The sequence below is a fragment of the Siphateles boraxobius genome, unplaced genomic scaffold (genome assembly GCF_051911475.1).
Source record: "Siphateles boraxobius isolate OS27281-9 unplaced genomic scaffold, OSU_SipBor_1 1, whole genome shotgun sequence".
NCBI lineage: Eukaryota > Metazoa > Chordata > Actinopteri > Cypriniformes > Leuciscidae > Siphateles > Siphateles boraxobius.
In genome coordinates this window covers 14,525,074-14,547,678 of record NW_027508699.1, presented here as the reverse complement: position 1 = coordinate 14,547,678, position 22,605 = coordinate 14,525,074, and the positions used below count along the sequence as shown (strand labels likewise).

Genomic DNA, 22,605 nt, shown 5'->3' with positions numbered 1-22,605 from the left:
GTATCGAACCGAACCGTGAATTTTGTGAACCATTACACCCCTACTGTACACTATTAAAATGTTTCATTACTATTTGAGTGGGTTAAGTTTTCTCTGCTGTGTTGGGTTTATTTTATATCTGTCTATAATTGTCTATTCAGAATTGTGGAAGAATCGTGATCTCTATTTTAAACGATACAATCATGATTGTCGAATTTTTTCAGAATCATGCAGATCTAATTATAGTTTAAAATGTGATTAATTCCTGTGTTTGCAAAGCTGAATTTTCTGTATCTTTACTCTAGTCTTGAGTGTCACATGATTCTTCAGAAATTATTAATGTTGAAACATTTATTATTATTATCAATGTTGAAAACAGTTGTGCTGCTTAATGTTTTTTGGAAACCATGATACATTTTTTTCAGGAATAGAAATGTCTTTACATTAACATTTGTCAGTTTATTAAGTTCTTGCTGATAAAGTTGTGGAGTCCTTTGGCTTTTAAAAGGTTTGAAAACCCTTGAGTTAGCATAGAGGTCCCCTCAAATCCAATAGACATGGACTAAAAGTCACAAAAATCCCATTTTGATTTAATGGGCTCTTTGTTAATGTCATTGTCTAGGTGCGACCCAGTTGGTCATTTGTGATAGAAGTTCAGTGAGAAAATCTTGACTGTGGACTTAAGAGATGCTGGATTTGTTCGCTGGGCCATCGTTCTAATATTATAGTTGATATAACCGGCATGGCAAAACTCATAACTAAGACATGAATTGACCTGAACGTTTTTGTAGTGGGAAGGCCCCTCTGAGTGGCGTGGCGGCCGAGGCGCGTAGGGAGACACAGAGTAAATAGCATTACATTTTCATCTCCCATTTCACCCAGCCTGTCTGATGGGATCAGCTATTGCAGGGCCACATGGATCAACAGCAGCGATGGAGGCAAGGTACAGTGGGGCTTTTCTTCTGACGTAATGTGTGTAAAGTTCAGATACTTAACTTAGAAAGCCTTATTATTTAAAAAAATATATGTTTTTCCATTGGGGCAAAAGGGGGCTCAGGGGCATCCCAGCCTTGTGTGCTATTTCATCCATCTGCCGTACGCCGTCAGGACAGGCTAGCTGGTAAATGCTTCTGCATGACTTTGGGAGGGGGAGAGTGGACACAAGAATGTAGCTGCATTTGGCTTTGCTAATCCCTCACTGTTCGAAGAGAATGGACACTTGTCTCATGCTGTCCGGCTCTTTGTGTACCTCTGATGAAGGAAAAAAGTACATTGCTGTTAGGTTGAGTCCATGGCTTGATGTTAGGACATTTTTAGGCTTGTCTGCAATTTTTCTCTGGTTAAAATACACAAATTGAGCTCATTTTTATGTCCATTTTTTATTTAAAAAATATTATTTTTAAATTTGTTTTACCTTTTCATTTTCTGTTATTTAGAGAGAGAGAGAGAGAGAGAGAGAGAGAGAGAGAGAGAGAGAGAGAGAGAGAGAGAGAGAGAGAGAGAGAGAGAGAGAGAGAGAGAGAGAGAGAGAGAGAGAGAGAGAGAGAGAGAGAGAGAGAGAGAGAGAGAGAGAGAGACTTTTCCTTTAAATGGTGGGTTTTATTGCCAATATTTATATTATATTGGTTAATATGTTTGTTAACCAAGGTTAGGCTTTTTATTTGCCCTAAAACATGAACACTCAGTGTGACATGATTGTAGCTTACTCCTATCCCAGTTTTATAGTGGCGCTATCAAAACATTGGGAGTGTTTGAGAAAGCTGTTTGGAAACGTGCTGCAGAAATCACATATTTTCTCTTTCAGTTCAGGTTATTTACAGTTTCGTTGAATACATCTGGAGTACAGAACGGATTGTAGTACAAACTAGGGCTGCATGATGTTGGAAAAAACTGACATTGTGATATTTTGTTTTTCTGCGATTATATATTGCAAAATGAAAACATTTTCGCCATATGAGTAGCTCTATTTGAAAAGAATTATTCATTCTAGAATGATTGGGGTGGTTTTGTAGAGGGAACAAATCTGCATAGAAAATAAACAAATGACAAGAAAGATAAATACAATAGAACAATTGTATATAAGACTTTAAGACCCAATGCACAGATCAAATAATAATTCATTACATTTATATAGCGCTTTTCTCGGCACTCAAAGTGCTTTACATTGAAGGGGAAATGTCCTCAACCACCACCAATGTGCAGCAGCACCTGGATGTTGCGACGGCAGCCATATTGCGCCAGAACGCCCACCACACACCAGCTTACTGGTGGAGAGGAGACAGTGATGAAGCCAATCAGTATATGGGGATGATTAGGAGGCCATGATGGACCGAGGCCACTGGGCCAGGATACCGGGGTTACACCCCTACTCTTTCGAAGGACATCCTTAGATTTTTTGTGACCACAGAGAGTCAGGACCTCGGTTTAACGTCTCATCCGAAGGACGGTGCTCTTTTGACAGTATAGTGTCCCCGTCACTATACTGGGACGTTAGGACCCACACAGACCAGAGGGTGAGCGCCCCCTGCTGGCCTCACTAACACCTCTTCCGGCAGCAACCTAGTTTTCTCAGGAGGTCTCCCATCTAGGTACTGACCAAACTCACCCCAAACATAGTGGGCAACCAGTCTTGGGCTACAGGAGATATGGCTGCTGGTAGAAATATAACAATACACATCTGTTTTTTTTTGTCAATTGTGTATATTCACATAAGCCATACGTGACTGTTACAAGATACTCACAGAGATGGGCATTTTGACACAATTTTGCATATGTGTCCGTTCACGAGAAAGAGAACGTAATTCGGTGTTTGCGAGTACAATAATACACATTTCATTTCATTTCATTTCATCACATTATTGTCCATAATAACCAGTGGTTGGCAAAATAAAGTCATATTACTTGCATGTTGTCATTTGTAGTGCAGTAACAAACAGTGCAATGTTCAATATGTGACCTAAAGTTCTTAAGTTTATAACACTTTATCTGTTCTAAAGACATTTTGAAACTGAAGTATCAGTATTAAGAACTTTTTGTGCTGTTCTGTATCTTACCTCCGTCACCAGAGGCCATATCAGTCTGAGGCAGTCCTTCATGAATTTCTAATAGCAGCTATTGTACAGAAGTGATGGTGCTGCTGTAATGCACAGCCGGTGGCATGACTGAGTAAATAATGTCCTACAGCCACTCCTGTTCTCTTTCCTCCATTTCAAACACGCTTTATGTGCTAGTCTGTTTTTGTGCTGCTTTTATTCCTGTTTTTTTCCTTTCCATCCTCGTCCCACTTCATCAGTTATAGATGAGGCATTACCAAGATGTTAGGCAAATATGAGAATACATCCTGTCTCTAACAAACCTGGCTGTAAGTTTCAAGTAAATCTGTTTGTTGAGAGTAGCCTAGTTGAAACTCATATAATTTGTTTAAGGTATAGGCTACTTCTCCAAACTGAACACTCCTGTTCTAGATATTTGTACCGCCCCTTATGGACGGAGAAACACTAGGGCAGGGCACTTAGTGTTGATTGCGATTTTGAAGAATATGTTACATAATACTCATTTCTGATTACCCCCCAAAAAAATCAAGTGTCTGAATTATATATTCTGGAATTTGGTCTCGGAGGCAATGAGAACTAATTTCAATGTGCAAATATTTGAAAACTATGTTGTTATCGTCTCTGTGTAAACTACAAAAACACGAATTTGTGAAAACGGTGTCGTTGTGCATGCATATTACGTGTTCAGTGTATAGGTGTGTAGTAGTTCTTTACAAAGTGACATCGCCAACTACTTGCCTGGCATGAATAACAGCGATTTGAGTCGTTAGACCGAGATCGTTTTGACAACGTTGTCGCCTGTATGTAGGGCTGGACAATAATTAGATATCAATATATATCGCGATTTTTTTTTTCTTCCGATAACGGTGATATGATTTTTAAACACATTTTCGATATTTCGATATACAGCATTTGTCACTGATTGACGTTAGGCGCGCAGCCATCAGAAAGAGCAGAACACATTTGGCTACTTTCGTGATGACGTACACCACAGACGCAGCCAGTGCTCAGCACTAGTAGGCTGATCTCCAACGCGGCAAGTTTCAGCTACAGAATGAGCGCCCCTGACCGCAATACAAATGTGACTTAACGAGCTTAGATCTCAAAACTTCAGGTTTCAGCGCGCTGCAGAGTGGTGCCGACTAGCAGCGGGAACACATCAAACCTGTTCCACCCGATAGACGCACCACAAACAACACTTTAACCGGCATCAACAAACGAGACTTTTTTGCGTTAATTTGGAGCATGTGGGGATGCTGAGTGACCTCAGAATGACCATTAACGTTACATATGATTTTAATATCTAACCGAAACTTCACGCAGTGATTGACAGGGCGGGAGGGGGCGGGACGTGATTGGCTCGGAATGTATTTTCAATTTGCACATTGAATTTTGCTACATTCATTGCGGGACATTTAATGAAAATGCAATCGCAAGTGTCTAACTGTGAGTGTTAATGCAATTAAGAAAAATAACATTTAAATAATAATTTTGCTATAGTTTTTGCTTGTATAATAAATGTTAAACATATCTAATCATACCTGTAATACATTTTAATTTTGCAACTTATAAAGCGTTAAAATATATATTCAATTTACATATTAAAACTAGTGTATGAAATGGCAAATGTAAATTAGATTATTGAATTTTAATTTTGCACCAAACGTTGCATAAATGTAATGGCAAATGTATATTTAAAAACAGAAATGCATTTTCATTTTACATATGCAAAATGACAATGCAATATTACATTTCAAATTGAATATTGCTACCCAAATGCTTTCATAGTCTTGTAGCAGGTATTGAGAAGAGAATATTATTGTTATGATGGGTTATTTCATTGCTTCATGTAGTTTGTTATGGTGCAGTACCGAAAGACTCCAGCAGGTTTCATAGACTTGGCCAATTCATTTTTCAAAAGATTGTACAGACATCTGTTGTGGGCGTTCTTGGCAGTTTTTCTGAGGCTTTTATATTGTTCATATCGATATCGGAATTATATCGTATCGACCGAAATTAAGAAATATATTGTGATATAAAATTTGGCCACATCGTCCAGCCCTACCTGTACGTGAAAAACGCAAAGGTAAAAACCTTTCTGTTTTTAATTCATTGTTGTTTTGTAAATGTACCTTTAGTCTAGAATGCACATGTTAATTAGCTAGACATTCCAGAATTACACATTGAGTGTTTTGAGCTAAAGATACACACTTTATAATGGTATTTTCTGGCTGGTTATTTAAAATGTTTTTAAAACATAATAGTCACAAACAGAGATTGTGGTCTTTTTTCTTCTTTTTTTTTTTGTTCAAGTACATGTTCAAATGATTGGTATGATTTTTGATGTTTTTGAAATAAGTCTCTAAAAAGTCTCTCAGAAATACAGTAAAACCGTAATATTTTGAAATGTTATTGCAATTTAAAATAAACATATTCTATGTCTTTTAATATATGTAAAAATGTATTTTATTGATGGCAAGGGTGAATTTTCTGCATCATTTCTCCAGTCACATGATCCTTCATAAATCATTCTTATAATGCTGAGTTGATGCTCAAGTAACATTTCTTATTATTATTATTAATGTTGAAAACAGTTGTGCTGCTTAATGAGTTTGTTCTTTTTATATATATAAAGCTTAAAAGAACAATTTATTTGAAAATATAAATCTTTTTTTCACATTATATTTGGTTTTAATGTCACTTTACAAATTGAATCCATTCTTGCTCAAAACCTTCCGGGCAATGTTACCATGATGGCCGCTGAGTGAACTGCCTTGCCTTAAGGGACATATTTTGCTCACACAGGTTTTCACTGGTTCTTCAGTGCTCAATTGTGGTGAGCGGTGGTCAGCTCTCTCTCTCTCTCTCTGTCTGTCTCTATCTATCACACACACACACTCTGTGTGTGTGTTTGCAGTGCTTTGAGAAGGAGACCTTGGGGGAGGAGGGGTATGAATAGGTTATGCATGAGTTCACACCCCCCACCGTTCACCGGGCATCAGAAGACTGATGAGTGAACGTGACTTTCACAGCTTCCACTGCTACTTGTGCAGGTGTGTGTGTCTGCCTGAAAGAACTGTGCTCACATTTCCACTAACACACACAGACCCTTATCTCCTCCCATCCGTCAAGGCTTTGTTAAAAAGAAGGGCTGGTAAATGGCAGCCATGATGGATTACTCACTCATTTGGCAGCTCTCTCATTTGTGTGTGTCTGAGCGTGTACGTGCAAGAGTGACATAGATGGGAAGATGACTGTTGATTTCCTTTGCACACCAACAGTATGAGTTGTTTTTTTCTCTATTAGCCACTAAAGCAAATGCCAAAAAGCACCACTTAACACCAATGATTGATAATTGCATTTTTTTTCTACCAAAGCATTTTACACTGATTTCACTAAAAACTGAAATAAGGCTTCAGTTATTTGTGATAGCAAAGATGATTTTAAATTTAAATTATTATAATTTGCTGATTCTGTGCTCAATGTTGAAAACAATTGTGCTGCTTTATAATTTTGTGGAAACTGTGATATACTCTTTTCCAGGATTTATTTGAAATAGAAATCCATTGTAAAATTATGAAAATCTAAAATAAAATTTTATTGTCACCTTTGATCAATTTAATGCATCTTTGATAAAAGTAAAACTTGGTAAAACATGATTTTAGGTATGAATTTAAGTATACTTTTGAAATGACAGGGTTTTTGTTCTTGAACACATGGAATTGTATATAATAGACACCCTATTAGTTTTTTGTGCGTATTGTTTTGCGATGTTATGATTTTCCCCATAAATTCAGTCCATAACTTGGGTGGATTGTTTTTCTTTCTTACTTTCTTTTTTTGTGGTACCTTGTGCTCTTATTCATCAGACAACAATTTGTGATAACACTTTAGTGTGACAGTCCTGCGCACAGGACATAGAGGCGTAGAGAATTGAGAAACAAAATGTCTATCAGACACACTGATCAATTAAGAGCAAGGATTGATTGGTTGATCATGTTTTTTGGTCGTCAGTAAAAATAACAATCATTAGATAACAACTTCTGATGCTTATCTTGTTTGGTTCTGGCCACTGACTGTGAGCGTTGTCTCCCTGAGGGGTGAGCGTATCCATTATTGTGTGATAGAAGACGACGCTTCTGACTGTGCAACACAGTGTAATATTACCTTCTTGATGGTGACGAGGTCTTGTGTTTTGGTTTTTGAAACAGGCTGTAACAGTGTTCTTCCACCTTTTTTATGGCACTTAGCAGATCAGCTCTTTAAAGTGCTACATTTGAAGCCTTGATCATTGATTTTCTTCACTCTGACAGAACAAGCTCGGAGCCGTGCTAATGAGGTGATCTGCTTCACGTTCCTCCAGCTCCTCTGTGCTTTTCTTTTTTTTTAATCGATGAAATGTGCTTTTAAGGTCAAGAAAAGAATCAAAATGAGTATTTTTAATACACATTCCTGGTCTTTTGAATGATTGATTGATTCACGTTGTTCTACAGAAACGGGTTTCTGCATTCGCTATCTTGCATTAAAATGTATTTTCTTTGTGGCTGACCTTTTAGTTTTAGTAAATTTTGCCAATAAACCTGATTTGCAACAAGGGTTGAATAATTTCGATTACAACTTTGTAAATATATAGTTTCACATATTGATTATTTTGTTTATGTACATTTTTATGTCATTTAAAAGTTGGGGGTCAATAAGAATTGTTTTTTTTAAAGTAATTAATACTTTTATTTAGTAAAGATGTATTGTATTAAATTGATCAGAAATGACAGTAATATATATGATGTTAGAAAAGATTTCTGTGTCAAATAAATGTTCTTTTGAATTTTTTAAAATTTTTATTTCAGCTTTGCCATCACAGGAATACATTAAATAAAAATGTTTTATATTAAAATAGAAAACTGTTATTATAAATTGTAATAATTCCATAGTATTTCTGTTTTTACTGTTTGTTTGTTTTTCTTGATCAAAATGCAGCCTTGATGAGCATTAGAGAAAAATCATACCAACCCCAAACTTTCGAGTGGTGGTGTCTGTATGTGTAGGCATAAATGTTTTGGCATATACACTTGCAATGTTCTTGTTCATGTAAAGTGTCTCTTTAGAGTGAATGTCCTGGACTGCCTGTTGCTCTATAAGGTTTGCAGTGTTGTATTGTGGAGGAGAATCAGGGCAGAGTAGGAAATGGAGTGACTCTCAGTAAAAAAAGTGTCCCCTCTTCAGGCCTGTTCATGAGAGCCATCTCGATACTTCTGAGACCTACTGACCCTCTGGACTGAGATTCTTGTAGAAGAGTACTTGGCGTCTTATTCTCTGTTCATTCATTTAAAGGGATATTTCACCTAAACGCGATGACAGAATATTCATTTTTTGGGATGACTTACCCTGTTAATCTAAATGGTGTATGAAGAACAGAAAATGGAGATGCTTTTCCACTGAGTAATGGGTCGCACAGTCCAGGAAAAAAAAAATATATATATATATTTTCTCAGTCCACTTCAGAATATGGACAGAATATTTAACTGCTGATTCCATGAATTTCACAAATATACATGATTATTTTCAAACAATATCTAATGCATCCGCTCACCAATGCATGCCGCTACATAAATGTGTCCAATTACAGGCTTTGTTAAAGCACCAAAGCTGCAAATTACGACAAATAGTGTGAGTCCAGAGATGAGTTTCCTCCTAAAAGAGATCTTAGTCCTCTAACATCACTGCTGCTATGTTGCGCAGGACTTTTCATTTCATTTCCATCCATCAGAGCAGTTTGATACTGTTTAATGGGTCGTTCACACAGGGTTTTTTCATTCCTCCTGTCGGCACTTTTTATAAGTTGGTTGATCTTATTAATGTTGTATTTTTAACTTTTTAGCACATCTAAATCCTGTTTTGCTCCATTCTTTTGTCTGTTTATGAACAAACATAATGTCCTGTGTGTACGACCCGATAAAAAATTAATATAACAACAAAACATATGATTTGTTCATTACTAACATTAACAAACATTATGTAATGATCAAAGTCTTACCAATATATTTTTTAGTAGTGATAAGTCAGGGCTGCCATTGTTAAATGTCACTCAAAGTTAACTCAAAATATATACCAGATTATTGAATATTGACATTTCTGCATGGTTATGTAAAACATTAAACATTTAATGTAAATTATTTGTGATGCATATACCATTGTAGTGATGTAAAAAAATACTTTTGTCCTCATCGTCCATTTCAAATCTTTCAAGTAATGCTGTATTCAGGTTTGAAATGCTAGCTTATGCATATGTATGCTGTAATGCCAAATTAACATTAGTTAACTGAACTTTGACAGTGCTCCTATTTTAAACTTAGACAGAAGTTAGCGTGGAGCCCTGCTGTGCAGTCGATCTGAAAAGCTCTGCCTTGCCTCAGCTCTTTGGTTTGCTTCTGCCTCCAGTTGCTCGCCCGTGGAGGAGAATTTCTTCCCTTTGAAGCCCCTCGCACCACCTCTCTCTCCCCCCTCGTCGCTCTTCGTGGCGAGTCTGGCCTTTGAAGAGTCGGAGGACGAGAGGGCTGCATCGTTTTCAAAGTGCCTGATGTCGGTTCATTTCCTCATTTTAATTGGGCTATCTAAATGCATCCCTGGTTTGTCAATACCCGCCGGGGTCCCAGATAAAAATGATTTGTCTGCCACATTCAGCGGCACGCTCTGCCTCTCCCCTCAGAGAATGTGGCCCGCGAGATGTCCGGATTAATGTAATAAAGAATGTGAGTTGTTTATAATTTTTTAATAGCAATGGAAAACAGTGGTGTAGATCGGCTCTCTTATATTGTGTTCACTCTGACTGCAGTTTTATCGCTAGTAGCCCTGTAGGACTGCCGTTGGATGCCCTAACGTGATTGTTGGACTGTAGCATTTGAAATATGATCACGAATTAGATGTATTGCTGGTAAAATTGCAGCAGTTTAAATCATATCAAATTAACAGGATAGTTATCAATGGAGGATTAGCATAGAATGAGTTTGTTTCGGATTTATGATTTTGCTGGATGTGGGCAAATCAGTGAAATTACTCTCAATAACATGAGCATCTCCTTGCCTACATTTAATTATAGTAGGCTATCTCAGAGGAGAACTACACTGTCCTCACTGCATTAGAGAGCTGCTGCATCACACTACTGCTTATTTAAATAGTTACATTTCATCTAACACTAACGTCAGCAAATCACTAAATCTTGATATTTAATTGTGCGTGTACATTTCCTCTGTTTTTACATTTACATTACATTTGCCATTTCATCTTTAACAACATGTATAGTTTAAAGTGATAGTTCACCCAAAAATGAAAATTCTGTCAGTATTTACTCACCCTCATGTTGTTCCAACCCCGTAAGACCTTCGTTCATCTTCGGAACACAAATTAAGATATTAAATCTGAGAGCTTTCTCACTCCTCCATACTAGTCCATAGGCTTCTTCAGGGATTGAAACTTGCCGGCCTCGAAAAGTTATTAAAGACATCGTTAAAATAGTCCAAGTGACTACAGTGGCTCAATCTTAAGTTTATCAAGCGACCAGGACACCTTTTGTGCGCAAAAACAAACATAAATAACGACTTTATTTCAACTATTCATTTCCTTCTTTGTTGGCCTCTAGTCTAGTCAAAAAGTTTGTGCTGCCTAAATTTACTTGTAGCATTTAGAATGATTGATTTTTAGCCCAATTTTATAATTTTTTATTATATTTTTGTTAAGGAAAAGTGGATTGAATTTCAATATAAGCCATTTATCAGCTAGCCCTATTTGCCATAACATGAAAATAATTATAGATGTATTTGTATTGGCCAGTATTTATATCAATGCATCCCCTAAAAACATCCTTTTACAGCAACATATATTGCTAGTTATTTATTAGTACAGTAGATGTTTAACTTGTGTATTTTTATTTATTTTATTTATTGCAATAATAATACATTTTATTATTATATTTTTAATTCTTTCAATTTTTTAAATTTTCACTACGTTTTGGAGAGCTTTTATATTTCTTATTGTTGAAATTAAACCTCTTAAATGCTGTTTTTACCCTGTGTGCTGCAGTTGATGCCACACCTCAGAAAATGTACTCATTCTTATAGTGCTATCAACCAATCAGCATCATGATGTCATTGTCATGTGACAAATCACTCTTGCGCTCCAGCTGATTGGCTCAAAAAGTACATTGTTGCTATGAGCAAATGTGGTGTATTTCAAAGCATGTGCTATTTGCGTTCTTCATAAATATCAGTTGATACAGTCAGGTTGTTCATCTCCATATCCAGATGCAGAGTCTCTCTTTTATTTTTTTCACACCAGCTTTATAGCAACATCACAAGTGCACAGAATTGAAAGTACTGAAGGTGGCCTTGCTGAAATGTGCCTCTCCTACTTACTCGGACACACAAAAACACGCAGAAGGTCAGTTTACCAAGCATAGAGTCTTATCTTCTGTGTGCTGTTTTTTTTCTCACCTCTTGTCACTAAGTGCGTCAGTCCCTTTCGCTCTGCTTGAAGTTCCATTATCTTTAACCGCCCAGCGAGTGAGTGCCGTTCCCACCCTAAGATCCCGTATCTACATTCTGATGTAATGGGACAATGTAGAGGGGTTCGATATTGATGGAGCACTTTGCATACAGAGTGGAAGAGGTGGGTTTAGTCTCCTCATCAGACTGAACCTCTGTGGATTCAGTCACTGCATGTGCAGCTGTGCGCGCTTAAACAGGTGCTTCCCAACTGTTGTTTACACCTGAGGCCCTGAGAAAGGGGGATGAATTTAAACAAGGAGGTAATTCTGACCTGCAACCTTTCCAGGATTGCTTCACTTTAACAGGAAATCAGACTAGACCTGGTACTGCAAACGCTTCACCATCGTGACTAGATTAATAAAAATATTGCGTTAATAAGAGATGAGTCAGTATAGCAAAATTCACTCATCATCATAGTACAAGTAATATTTCATCACAGTAAAGGTATACAAAACAATGGCCGTTTCTCAAAACCAAGAATGCAAAGAACGGACTTGTGTTCTTGGGGAGAACGCTCTTGCTAGTTGTTCTTGGAAGAATGAACTTACAAGGTGACGAGCACACAGAACGCTGCTGACAGTTTGAGGCGATGTGTTCTTGCTGGTATTGCGCAATACCCCCGCACAGCTCCGTCTTCAGTAGGCTACCCAAACATAACAAGAATTATTAATGATAACAGCCAGGTTTTTAGCATGACTGGCCGGTTGGCTCACTAGCTACACCCGCGTGCGCTTATGGAGATTGTTCACTACCGAAAATGTTTGAGCATATTTTCGATTTGCCATAAATTTTCGTAAAAATGGCAATATTTGAAATCAACACAGTAGATTTCTCGCATCAAATGCTCTCAGAAGTGAATTTAGTGATGAAATAGCATACGAAATTGTAGAAAAACGACTTACTGTTGTTCTGCCTTTCTGCTCCCCGCTCCTTCCTTGAATGCCGAAATGAATGCTGGGATATTTCTGCCGTCAAGTTCACACAAGTTACCAACCGATGCATCCTCGGGAAAATGGGCGTGTCAAGAACACTTCCGGGATTTTTAACCGTTCTTGCCCAAATGCAAACTTGTGTATTGAGACAGTACTTGGGCAGCGACTGATGACGTTTCACAAGTCCACAAGAACACAAGTACAGACAAGAACGCATATTGAGAAACGGCCAATATCACAAGGCAGTTGTTTTTCCTGGAAATTCAACCCCAAAATGCTTTATATATTACTTGACCATGCAGAAATGTAATTTCCACAAACTAGTGACTTAAATAATGGAATACTTTTAATGGGAATCTTATAGGGAATCTTATAATGATGGACAAAGATGTTAGATCTTACACTTCTTTCATATATACGGAGAATTTGTCCATCTCTCTCTCTGTCTGTCTATATAGACAACGATTTATAAAATATGAGTTGCAAATTATTCTGGACTGTCACTTCCTCCTTACTCTAAATAAATCCCACCTACAAGGACCAATTGACAGGCTTGCATTTTCATTTGAGTTTTGGCAGGGTGGGACTACGGTGATAAGAAGGTGAAATGGCTAACGGGAGCTTTGCTCTTGCTTTTCTTTCAGTACGTTAGGGTCATACCTGTTGGGACATTAAAAATGTAATGTCAAACGGTACTTGCTTTTCCATTTTAAATTCGGCAGACATTGCATATTCTTGTACACACAAATGCAAATTACCGGGCTTGCAATTGCCTTTGATTTCATCATTCACACAAATTATGCATGCACAAATAGGACATGCACATTCAAATTTTGTTAGGCTACATTATACTTTAGTGTACAACGTAACTATAAACAATCAGTCTACAACAGATGATACTCATGTTTTGATTCGAAGCATAATGTTCCAGTATAAATGCGGCTATGATGAGCACTAGGGATGTGACTGAGGATATTTTCCCACCGGTTAATCGTATGTGACAACACCGGTAATACCGGTATCAACGGCGGGGGCTTTTAAATCACTAATTTAAAGGCAAACGTAAAATGCGCGCGTTTGCACGGGCATGCATTATTGGTGGTCGTGCGGAGCAACATTGTTTTGTTATTGTGCGCTGAATTGGCGCTAATTTGAAAACGAAACAATTTTTTTTTACATCGCTTATAAAAAGCTGGTGCAGCAGTGTGCACTTCACTTTTAAATTAGCGTCAATTCATCCTTCGCATGGAGTTCGATGCGATCTGACAAATCAAAATCCACCATATTTTGTCCGACAAAGCAGTCAGGAGAGTTAGTAGATTAACATCGGTGGATTTGAACTTGGCTTTAACTGAGGCAATCTCTCACGTCACGACACATTATAGCCACAAAACGCTAGGCCTATTTATTGTTTCATTTTCTTTGACTGACCAAATTTGAAAGTTGAGACTTAGTTTCACATTAAATATTACCTGCTCGGTCCTGTCTGTCAGCGCGTTTTCAGTATCCTTATAGGCTACGTGAGTTGCACGTATAAAATGTAGTTAACGAACAAACATGATCCATCAGGAAACGCCATAGATCGCTGAATTTCACTGCACTTCATGAGTTTTTTTTCTTTTGCGTGAAGAAGCCGTTCGCCGGAGATGTGTTAAAAGATAGCGGAGTGCATTTATGATTATTAGGCTACCGGTATAATAATCATCCTGGCTCCGGGTCTAAGTGAGTAATTTACTCTCTTACCTTTGTTCTATGATTAACAATAAAGACCAGCCGCTGCTGACAGAGACGCAATCTGACACGCGTCCCATTTTCTCACAAATCTCTACGTTAATTTAAGACTTTATTTAAATCATTTAATACTGCTCTTATGAGGACACTCAACAAAACGGACATTTTGGCATAATTTGTGTGTGTTATGGTTTGTTCAAGCCCAAAAGAGAACTCGATACTGACGCGCGTCTTTTCTGTGGGTCACGCGTGTGTGTGTGTGTGTGCGTGTGTGTGTGTGTGTGTGTGTGTGTGTGTGTGTGTGTGTGTGTGTGTGTGTGTGTGTGTGTGTGTGTGTGTGTGTGTGTAATAGGCAGGACTTATATCTCTTTAGTCTTGTCACACTTAAAAGCATTCACATTAATAAGAGCGTGATCATACAACGCTAGTCAACGGTTGACAGAAAAAAACGGATACTGCGTAATTGCGTTAAATATTTTAACGCTTTAAAAAAAGTTTTTTGTTTTTTCACCACGGTGTCGCGGTGGGCAAGTGATGAAACCGGTGTTGCGACTGAACACCGTGTAACACGGTAACACCGACTACCGTAACAAGCCTAATGAGCACCAGTTTTGGGGAAAGTAACTTTTAAAAGTAATGCATTACAATATTGCATTACTCTTTTAAAAAAAGTAACTTAATTGCGATAGTTACCTACTTTTTATGGAAAGTAATGTTACGTTACTTTTTCTCACATAGCTGGGCTTGCTTGTTTGTTTTTTAATAACACAAACGAACAAACAAAAATTTTGGAAAATGTAAAGGCCCTTCCTAGGGCTGGACGATGTGGCCAAATTTTATATCACGATATATTTCTTAATTTCGGTCAATACGATATAATTCCGATATCGATATGAACAATATAAAAGCCTCAGAAAAACTGCCAAGAACGCCCATAACAGATGTCTGTTCCTACAATCTTCTGAAAAATGAATTGGCCAAGTCTATGAAATCTGCTGGAGTCTTTCGCTACTGCACCATAACAAACTACATGAAGCAATGAAATAACCCATCATAACAATAATATTCTCTTCTCAATACCTGATACAAGACTATGAAAGCATATGGGTAGCAATATTCAGTTTGAAATGTAATATGCAAAATGACAATGTAATATGTAAAATGGCAATGCATTTCTGTTTTTAAATTTACATTTGCCTTAACATTTGTGCAACATTTGGTACACAAAATGGGGGAATTTTTTTCCGATTTAAATCCATTTCCTGCATTTACATAAATTTAGGGACTATGGTGTTACAAAATCCAGGAAATAATTAAGTTGATTATAATGATAAATTCTGCCAAAAATAAAAGTAGGCTACTAAACTATTTATAACAAAAATATGTCTTACTTTTTTCAAGACTTGAGATAATCATTTTATAAAGTCAAAAATGTTCACCATTAATGTTTTGTGTGTAAATAAAACTGAAATATACAGAAATTGAATAAGGTTATCAAATAGTCTGAACTGCATAAATTATAAATTAAATATAGATTAATCCTTATTAAAGCTACACACGTTCTTTAGACAAGATCAGTGAGTAATTTGCTCTGTTCCCCTTTGTTCTTTGGTTAACTTAACTGACAGATAGAATTGGCTGCTGTCCCTTTAAGATCTGTCGCTGATGAGAGGATCTTACGCATTTAATTTTCTCATTTAGGCTACTCTTAACTTTCATTTAAGATTTTATTTAACTCATTTAGACTGTTCTTGTGAGGATACAATTGACAAAACGGACATTTTGGCATAAATGTGTGTTATTATTCAAGCGCTAAAGAAAGAGAACTGGATTCTGCGCGTCATGTACGTGTGTGTGCGCGCGTCAGGACATTCACAGGGAGCGATACCTGCTCATTAGAACTTTCGGTGAGCTATTTTTAGAGTGTGGACGCAACGTTCCTGGCCGCGGACGCGCGCATCGGCACAGTCTATCTCCTGATCCTGGTCTGATGTGTTCCCGCTGCTAGTCGGACTCGGCAGTCACAGTCCAGCACATTTTGCAGCACGCTGAAACACCGAAACACCACTGAATTTATACCACTGAATTAGTCTTTCCTCTCTTATCAACTATTTCGTCTGCTTTCTCCTCACTCCTCACAGGGGCGCTCATTCTGTGGCTGAAACTTGCCGTGTTGGAGATCCGCTGCTCTGAGCAGTGGCTCGTGTCTGTGGTGTACGTCATCAGGAAAGTAGCCAATTGTGTTCTGCTCTTTCTGACGGCTGCACGCCTAACGTCAGTCAGTGACAAATGCTGCTATGTATATTGAAATATCGAAAATATGTTTAAAAATTATATCACCGTTATCGAAAAAAAAATATCGCGATATATATTGATATTGAATTATTGTCCAGCCCTAGCCCTTCCACACTAATAGTGATATGACTCTGAAGGAAATGGAACATTCCTGTACAGTAGAGGGCGCAGCTCAAACAAACCTTTGAGATGTGCTACCATTCTGGATTTGCAGAAGAATCATTGGCTCATTGAAGGTCTGTAGCAAAGACATGGGTTAATAAAGTGAGCATGCAGGTGAGATAAGTAAATCCATGCTCACATTTAGTCTATAACTACGATAACCACATCATGTTCACACAGCGCACACAACTCCACTGCACTTACTTCTGATTTCTCTCAACATGCGGACAGGAGACCTGTCAGTTAATACATGGAAAAAGAAATTAACTTGCATTACTTATTTGAAAAAGTAACTTTGCATTGCACACTCCGGCTCAATGTTGTGCATGTTGCTAAGCTAACAGTGATACTCAATACGAGATCAATGATATGATCAAAATAATTACTTTCTAATTAAACTAAAGCATTTGTATTGATAATTTCCAGTATTTTATGAAACGTTATTATTTGACATCTCTCAAAAAGCACTGCATAGCAGAAGCGACTCACTATTGATTTCAGTAAAGTTTGACATCAGCATGTTGCTAAGCTAAAAATGTGATCCTCTAAAAGAAGTTATTTTTATAGTTATGCTTCTATTTTTATAGTACTATTTTTACTACTTTCTAGTATTTCATAAGGGCAAGTTTATCATTGACAGATCTCTCGTATCGCAAGCCATTTGAATTTTTATTTTTCACTAAGCTTGTTGTTGTCTATTCTTGTCTTGCCTATGGTTTACCTATTCCACAAGAAATATACGTGTACTGCTTCCTTAAAATTAGACTAAAATTAGACATCTTAGAAGGCAGTATAGTCAAAACTTTGACGTCTTAAAGCAGCACTATGCAGTTTTGGCAATTTCTTCGCTGTATTCTCGCTTTTTGCTCGCAGGTTTCTCTACAAAGCTCCCCCTACAACTTCGGAATAGATATTTGACAACACTGTCATAAAAACTCGTTGGCGAATCTCCCCCCTCCCATATTCTTCCCCTGGCCATGTGCATTTGTTTTCAAAGAAGCCGGCGAATGCATGGAGCCATGTCCACTGAGGTATGTATGAGACACAGAAGGCTAGCATATAAATGTTGAGATAGTGTATGTGTGCAGTGTCGTAAAGCAATTCGTTACATCGCGAGAGCTGATATCACGTGATACTTCCTGAAGCTGAGGCAAGCGGCCCGCCGGGCCAAAGTTGCAATGGTAGTTTTTCCACTCACATGCACCAGGGGGGGATCAAGACGGTCACCATTCAACCTGAAAAAAGTGATATAACCATTCCAATGACTCCGAAGCTGTTGAGTTAAGCTAAAAAAACTGCATAGTGCCGCTTTAATATTCTCCCTCAATAGGCAGCTCACTATGTTTTAGAACCAAGCAAATGTCTTCCATGGGATATAAGGCTTGGAGAAAAGGTTAGATAATCATTGTTCAGTGTAGTTCATGAATCCCCATGAATATGTGGTTTGTTTTGTTGTTTAGTACTTAATTTAGTCAGAACTATTACCGGTGCATAAAATAGAGCTGGGCAATGATCACTTGAAAGGTTCTCAAAGCTTTGCATCTCAAGCAAGCTTTCTTAAAAAAAGCACAGTTGTTTTTCCCTGTTGGTAGAGAAACCCATATGAACGCTTCAATTGTGGTTAAGTTGTCAGTAAATTGATTTAAATTACAGGGAGGGCTCTGGTGGGTATTAAGTAATTGACAGCTGTGCTGGGCTCTCTGTCTGTGCTAACGACTTCAACGTAAAAGCTAAAGCTGTTTCAAACGGTCGTCCGCCAAAATTAGCGGCTCACGAGGCAAGGCTGTAGCCCCCGGGCTATTTCAATCGTTTTTTTATCTTGGCATTTGATGACTGAAAAGCCCCCGAAGAAAGTGGGTCAGGAAGGGCAACAGGTGTGGCGAGGCATGACCTCTTTCTCCGGTCACCTCAATGTCTGCCCTCTAACCTCTTCAACAGCACGTATGATGGATGAATCCTTCATCTTTCCTTCCCGACGCCACATACAGTTTGACTGGGTTTTCTCTGGAGGATGCACAGCAGAGGGACCATTGTGGATATAAGTCTAATTATGCCCTAGAAAGCAGTCTCTAATGTTCACAACGTCTTTCATACAGAGGAGCCTGAAACTCTCAGAGCAATAGCTTGTCTTGGTTTCTCATCCCTAGATATTGCTCATGTGACAAGAAGCATAATTTAAACAAATATTTTTTAAATGTAAAAAAAAGCCTTTTTTTGGTCCATGCAAGAAGTTGTCTTTTGTGTTCTGCATAAAAAAGTAAGTTAGACAGGTTTGGAATGACATGATGAGGAGTAAATGATGACAGAAATGTTTATTTTTGGTCAACTATCCCTTTAAACTACTCTGAGATAGCATGTAGGCTATACATTAGATACAGTCATTTTGACTGATTGGAAATGTTATTGTTGATTGCGTCAAGTCAATATTTAATCTACATGCACAAATGGAATGTTATGCATCTATATAATTATCTGGGAAATGAAAACAAGTATGTGGGATAAAAATAGACTCTGGCAGAGTTAAAATATTATAAACTAGTCCTTAAAGTGATGGATAATGATTATTCGTAGCCAAACCTTGGTGTCATTTGTAAATATTATGTGGAAAATTCAATAGAGTGCATAGGCTGTTTCTCGTGTTTCATCATTTGTACTGTATATGGTGTTTTAGTGCTGCATTACAAACAGGGATTAAAAATGTTCCACTGAGGTTCACTGTAATCTAATAGGCGTTACTGTGTCAGATTAGGACATTAAAGGGAGTTCTGTGTGGGGAATCTTCTGTCTTCTGTCCTGGAAACATACAGGTGTAATACTATAACCATTCTACTTCTAGAATAAAGTGTGAAAAAAACCTTTGTGATGAGTTTTTCTTGTTTGTTTGCTCTTTAATGTACAAAAAGAAATTGGTGTAGATTATAAACCATTTTCAGTCAGAAATTGCAGGTAGATCTTAAAGAATCGGCAAGTAACATTTCATGAAATATTAAACAAGTAGAAAACTTAAACATAAAAGGTTCTTTCTTTCTTTCTTTCTTTCTTTCTTTCTTTCTTTCTTTCTTTCTTTCTTTCTTTCTTTTATTTTGCCCTTTCTTTCTTTTATTTTGCCCTTTCTTTCTTTTCTGTTATTTTTGTTCTGTTCTATTTTTGTTAGATTGTTCTTTTGTTCTTTATCACTATTTCAAGTTTCAAGTATTTTATTTGTTTGCTGTTTTGGTTGGTTGTTTGTTCATGTTTGTAATCTTCTGTTCTTTCTTGCTTCTTTTTCTTGTTCTTTGGTCATTCTTTTATTTCCCTTTTCATCCAATTGTTCTTTCTTTCACCATTTCAATCTTTGTTTGGGTGTTTGTTTGCTCATTTGTTCTTTTCTGTTCTTTTATTTTTTGTTTTTTTCTTTCCTCCTGTCACCCATTCTTTCTGTCCTTTTCCCTTTCTTCTGTTTCACTCTTTTGTCCTTTCTTTTTTCATTTATTTATTTGCTGCTTCTGTTCTTCTCTTTAGATTTTTTCTTTTCATTCAATATTGCTGTTTTGTTTTTTATTAGTCTTTCTTTCTTTCTTTCACTATTAAACTGTTGACACAGTTTAAAGTTCAGATACACCATTTTATATCCAAATTCTCACCACATGACATCAAATCAAATCATGATTTCCCCTCATAATGTGATTAATCATTAACATTTACGTCCCAGCAAGGTTCCTGTTGAGTCAGAGAACACACTGGCAAGCACGTACAACCTTTGCACACAGGTGAGTGAAAACAACCCTCCAGTCCATTTATCAGGGTAGTACTTGGAGAGCCCCTGTTCTGACATCACACTGGCTCCACCCAGACTGACGCTCAGTCCCCGCTCATAGTGTGAAGAAGCTTCCCTCAGGAAGGACTGCAATCAACTCTCTCCACAATCAACAAGAGTTTACCACGCCACTGGGGAAACTACTACAACAAGTTAACATTTATGAACTGTGGATAAAGACAAGACTTATTTGACGTCAGTTATACACTTACTGGATTGAATAGCAAGGGAAAAAATAGCTCTGTGTTGTCTGTTCCACTTGAAGCCGTTATCAAGGATCTCCCCACCTGGATGATACGTGCGTACGGATTTGAATATTTTGGTGCTCACTCTTGGGAAGAACAGTCAAGGGAAGAAGAAAGCTTTCAGGATTTAAGGAAAGGATTACTATTTCTCACATATCCTGTGGATATTTTGTAATTTCGTAGTGTTATGGGTAAGTTAAATTAAAGCTTACTGTAATCTTGAAAAAAAAGTTATGTTGTACTTTTGTTTCTCTATAAAAAACAATTAAAATATAATGAATAAAAAGTAAAATCATCACTTTTCTACTCTAAAACTGGTGATTTTGTCCTAACTTTAGTTCACTACTGCGTAGGTTTTCTTCAGCTCCTCCCAGAGCACTTTTTCTGTCTCTTTTGTCCTTTTATTGTCACTTGTTAAACCAAAACAATACTTTTATTCTGGTTCTATTGGCTACCTCTTTGGCACATTGCCCCTGTCTGGTGAGAGCCCTTCTTTGGCTTTCTTTTTTTCAGGGGACTCTGAATAGAGAGCCGTCGAGTGTCCCTTAGCTACCACTGATATAACGTGAGAGACCCTGCTGTGAGACCACACGAAGTCTTAGGCCAAACAACCCGTTTTTCCAGTTGTCTTTATCTCCCTGCATGATCCTGTCTTGGCTTTCTGGATGGTTTCTGGCCCGGCTTTTTTTTGTTTCCCTTTTTTTTTGTGCCAGCTCAGGAGAGACTACACCATTGATTAAAGGTGACAGAAGAAAATTATAGGCTTTGTTGTAAGTTGTAACGTTATGTTGAAACTGCTGTCTCCCTCATAACTCCATGTGTTATTGTAGATGGATGGAAATTGCCTTGTGTCTACTTGAGATATATTTTATGAATGCTTTTTAAACACATCCTGTGAAATTAATGTGCATTTGGCTCTTTCACCTATGTGGGGTAACTCAATACAAAAAGCAAAGTGAGGGTTGCACAATAGATTCCTTGCTCAACTTTAGGTGCTGCTTTATCTGGGAAAAAGGGATCATCCAGTTGCTTCTTTCTCTCTTAGCTTTCTAAAAGTGGAAAGTTGGGAAGGGAACGGAGTGTAAAGATAGCACGTCTGTCTTGCTTTGTTTAGCATGAAAAGCTGAAACCTCCTGGGGCTGTGCCTCTGAGAACCGAGAGTTGCTCTCTCAAAGTTGTGCAAAATTTGAACCATTACTCTCTCATGCACTTGTTAATCATTTACCGGCACAGACTTGCAACTCTTAAACGGGGTGGGGGGTGGAGAACAGAGCCTGATAAAAGCTTTTTAAAGGAAAAGTTTTTTCTAATCAAAACCTCTCTGATCTTTGCATCTACTTGCCCACCTTTGCATAGAGTAAAAAATAGAAAACGGGAGCCCAACGAGATCTTTTGGTCTTATCTGTAGTGGCCGACCCCCTCGTCTGTCACTCTTGACCTCCTACATACAGGCTGGTGACCTGAAATTCTTCTTTTACAACTCCGTCACAGTCGTGTCGCCAGCTGCTCTTCTCAGTAGAGTGTGGGATCACAGCAAAGAGCGAAGGTCTCAACAAACATTATGGCTAATAATGTTCTAGTGGTGATGTTTTTCTGTTTTCTGAAGGTGCCAGTTTAAGTTTTGGGTGAAGGATTATGTGTAATAACATAGCCTACATATCATTATTTGCTTTATTTATTTGGCAAAATTAATTAATTTGCTGGTCCCGCTGGAATGTCAAATTATGTTGAAAAAGTTTCAGTGCCGCTTGGTTGTATGTATTTATGAGTACAGTGTAGTTTAATAAGTGGAATTCAGAATGATAATTTTGTGTAATTAAATGTATTCATCATTGCTATTACTGTAAACCGGTTTTCCCAAATGAGGGACAT

At 37.6% G+C, this 22,605-nt stretch overlaps 1 protein-coding gene across 5 annotated transcripts in view; it reads left to right on the top strand.

Moving 5' to 3' along the window:
* The window catches only part of ptprfb (protein tyrosine phosphatase receptor type Fb), a 225,132-nt gene that overhangs the window by 53,070 nt on the left and 149,457 nt on the right, over positions 1–22,605 (top strand). For 2 of the 5 annotated variants that reach the window (XM_077221242.1, XM_077221166.1), the window contains exon 1: positions 20,546–20,924. The exons of the other annotated variants lie outside the window; for them this stretch is intronic. The gene's annotated coding sequence lies outside the window, so the exon portion shown is untranslated. Of the gene's footprint in view, positions 1–20,545; positions 20,925–22,605 lie in introns of those variants that run through there. 5 annotated transcript variants of the gene reach the window in all.